The sequence below is a fragment of the Silene latifolia genome, chromosome Y (assembly GCF_048544455.1).
Source record: "Silene latifolia isolate original U9 population chromosome Y, ASM4854445v1, whole genome shotgun sequence".
NCBI lineage: Eukaryota > Viridiplantae > Streptophyta > Magnoliopsida > Caryophyllales > Caryophyllaceae > Silene > Silene latifolia.
In genome coordinates this window covers 383,354,267-383,358,963 of record NC_133538.1, presented here as the reverse complement: position 1 = coordinate 383,358,963, position 4,697 = coordinate 383,354,267, and positions in this window count along the sequence as shown.

Below are 4,697 nucleotides of genomic sequence, written 5' to 3'. Positions count from 1 at the left end.
CATACACCCTTCTTTCTACCCCAGATCCCGACCACAACAGCCACCCTACGCACCACCTAAGACCACCATTGTGACCTCCTCACTCCCTTCGACACAACCATCCCAAGGTTGACCCTAAACAACCCCTATAGGTGGTTCAAAAATGCGTCTTAAGACCATCGCACAACCACAACTATGAACATGTATATGGTCGGTCAAACCCCCATTTCCACGGTCAACGGTGGTCAAACAGGTGGTCAATGACGGACTAAGGTGGGTCAAGGTCAAGGCGGTTAATTAAAATAATATATAAACTAGTGTGAGGCGGTTTACCTTATGATCTCGAGGCGGAGGGGCAAAAGACGATCTTTCTCTTCCTTTCTCTCTTTCTCTCTTTCTCTCTAATTTGATGGTGGATTGTGTTGTGAAATTGTGTGATTGTGGATAGGGTGAGTGGATAAGATAAGGTGAGGTATTATGGGTGGGTAGGGTATATGTATACATGTATAACGTATTATTATTATTATTATTATTATTATTATTATTATTATTATTATTATTATTATTATTATTATTATTATTATTATTATTATTATTATTATTATTATTATTTCTATTATTATTATTATTATTATTATTATTATTATTATTATTATTATTATTATTATTATTATTATTATTATATCATTCCGTCTCATTCATAACTCGCATAAATACAATAAAATATTATTACTATATAATTATTAAATACGTAATATTACAATCTTCCTCCCTTAAAATAAACTTCGTCCCTGAAGTTTCACATAACTCTTCCCTTTCCGACTATTCCCTCAAATCTCATGTGTACTCTCTTCCCAAAGTTCGGTGTTCAACTCTCACTACTTCCTCACATTCCGTACTTCCTTTTTCCTAAACTTCTGAATTGTTACATTCACTCACCCTAAAAGAGAACTTCGTCCCGAAGTTCAACTATCGGCCTCAAAATACGATCTTATACACTCATTCCTAAGTTCCACAAATGACTATGTTCGAGGTTCAACACTCTCTCCTACTTATTACAAATCCATAAAAAAACCAGATATGGTCCTAATGCCATTGGTATAACCCTACTCTACGAGCCTCCGAAACGTCAAGGTACAAGGTCCAGCCCACGGTTCGAAACCCTAATCCCATAACAGCTCCCAACTCAATTGGTTCTAAGTCTACGCATCTATCTCAGGGTATAACTCGATTATTATTGTTATTATTATTACACACATATATATCACGTATAGTTTCATACATGCACCTGTATGCAAATCCATCATAAACATGCGGACTCTATGAAACAACCAATTGATGCAACGTCACTCGTCAAATGACTCAACTATGCTCAACATTCCCATATATTACCAACACTTCAGCTCATACGGAAAACCATATACACAATCATGCAAATGACCACTATGTCACACACCCATTTTAACCCAATTACACAATTCACGCTAATAATTTTCATCCAAGTCTCACTTTTACATAGTAAAGCCACAAAATTTGGTCAAACACAAACAATTCATAAGGTCTCATTCATATGGGGTCAACATGTCCATCCGACGCGAACGAACCATTATAAATTGTGAACATAGGGGTATACACACATTTAGGTCTAGTACTGACAAAAACAAGGACCAAAGCAGACCACTCGGTCGAGTGTAGGAGGTCACTCGGCCGAGTAGGCGGCCACTCGATCAAGTGCATAGTGCACTCGGTCGAGTGCATACGTTCTCAAACCCATTTCCAAACTTTCCTATTCCATCACATAGATGCTAATAAATCCCGATGGTGACTCATATACCATTAAACAACCGAATCAAACACCGCAATTGGCCTTATGGCCATCATTCTTACACACTTAAGATAAAACATTTAAGGCATACTGCCAACACAAACATATTATTTCATCATCACTAGATGCACCGTAGTGCGACACTCTAGTCACATTGGTAAACACAACACATTACACTATCTCATGGACATGGTCTAATCACTCATCACTCTCAAGGAATAATAACAACAACATCACTTGCTCAATCACTACAACAAAATCACGATGTACACCGTGGGCGTTTCACAATAACGTTTGGGAGGCAATTTTACAAGCAACAACCACTTTCACATCTCATGCCTATGTACTTAGGTTGACGGTTACATTATGTATCACAAATGATCAAATACCTCAATCATAAGATTGAATCCTCTAGCATTAAATGTCCCACTCTTACTCTCAAGACCACAACACCAACTTGGTGATACCCAATCCACAATTACATATGTCCCGATTATTAGAACTCAACTCATCCATAATTAGGTCACCTCACATGGATTCACTTGAAACTTACAACAAATTCCCCACTGAATGACGGGTTACCACTTGCAAAATCTCCAACTCATTTCTCGCTCTAGTACTCTCTCTCTCTCTCTCTCTCTCTCTCTCGTATTCCAGATTCCTAAATTTTATCACCATTTATCCAGTTTACACCATTCCTCGAGTCACATCTCACATTCTCCACAACTTTTATCAGTTCATGTCATTACTTTCTCTTACTCTTAGTTCCCCAATTATTCCCTTATCATTCAACAAATTCTAACTCGACCACATGCTAACCAAAACATATGAGTTGTGCTCAAAGTTCATCCTCACATGTCCTCAAACGGCGTTCACTATCCATGAGTCCACACCAACGCTAAGAATCCAAGTTCTAATGGTATTCCACTACCGTCCTAATGTTCCCAAATTATCAAACTTGACGACTATGTCCAAAATCACTAGTCTTATCGAAAACATATGCCTAAAGCTAGGGTGAGAAAACACTCTTTTGGGGCTCGCGTAGAACTCTAAGCCCGGATATCTCGGGTTAACTCAACGGATATGGATGATTGGAATTAAAATACGCCAGAAGGGATATGTAAAGGATAGGGAATCAAATAACATGGAGGGGATAGGGAATCCATGACTGACTCCTAAAAATTGCTCTAATAGCACACTTGAAATATGATGAACTTTGGAAAAATGATGCAACTTCAAAACTCAACTCTAATGAAAATTTACTCAAACTTGACTCAAATGTGAAATGCTATATTAAAACTTTAATATAAGGTCATTTGTCTAAAATTTCTCGAAAACTTTAATACAAGATAATCCGTCATAGGATGGCACATGTCATCATAGGCCAAGTTCCAAGTATTACTATTCGATTGGTACAAAACATCACTTAGAGAAGTCAAAATCCAGGAAGGTATATCGTTCATTTCCGAAAAGAAAACATTAAGGCAAAAATTTCTTATGCTTGACTTCACAAAACATTAGACTCAAAGACGAATAATAAGCAGTAAATAAGGTACATCACGAACGGAAAAAGCAAAGCTTATATATACTTTTCACAACATTTTCGGAAAATTTGTCAACCATCAAGACGGAAAATTTTGATTCACACCATTTTATAGCAAAATTACAAATAATATTATAGCCTTACAATACTATTAAACCACATTTGGGTCAAAATCAAAAATTGTTCATGTTGTTCAAAATTTTAGGCCAAAATTGCAATGAAATATTTGTTTCTAAGACAATGTACCGCATTACTAGGAATGATAGTAATCTTTATAAGATGATTAAAACAAGTTTCAATTTATGGAAATTAGAAGTAAGTTAAAACTTTTAAGTTGAATCTTCACATACAAGGAAAATCCGACATTATCAACAAGCGTTAAGCCTTTGTTGTTCAATATGACCCAACAACAAACATGAAAATCCGGTTATCGACTCAGAAGCACAAATTTCTAAGCTCATCCATGGTGGGAAAGAATATTTATCGTAAAAATATGATTTTTGACCATTCTAATGATATAGAAAATCAACCATTACTATGAAATTGAGCAAAGTAATGCAATTACTTGATAAAACTTGGACAAACATGTGTATATACATATATGTATATATATACATATATGTATATATATACATATATGTATATATATACATATATGTATATATATACATATATGTATATATATACATATATATATATGTATATATAAAAATCTAGGGATTAAAAAATAATTATTATAATTTAATTCATGACGATCGTAAGTAGAAAGCTCATATTCTTCAGTCATTGATAAACGATTTGTTGGACAATACTCAACACAATTACCACAAAATATACAGATTCTGAAATCAATGCTGTAATTAAGCAATCGTTTTTTTCGAATATCTTTTTCTAATTTCCAATCAACAACAGGTAAATCTATCGGACATACACGAACACATACTTCACAAGCAATACATTTATCAAACTCAAAGTGTATTCGACCACGAAACCGCTCTAAGGTTATCAATTTTTCATAAGGATATTGAATAGTTACAGTTAAACGAGTGGCATAAGATAAGGTAATCATAAAACCTTGACCTATATACCTTGCCGCTCGTACTGTTTGTTGACCATAATTGATGAACCCGGTTACCATAGGGAACATATAGTAAATATCAAAATAAAAAATGAGATTTTGTTTCTTTCTCTTATTTTAGACAAATAATAATTCTAGTGAGTATCAAATAATTATCGTTTTTTTATAATGTAAGAAGTTGGGAAGAAGTTGTTAATAATAGATTACCCAAAGAAATAGGTAATAGAAATTTCCATCCAAGATTTAATAATTGGTCCATTCTCAGTCTAGGT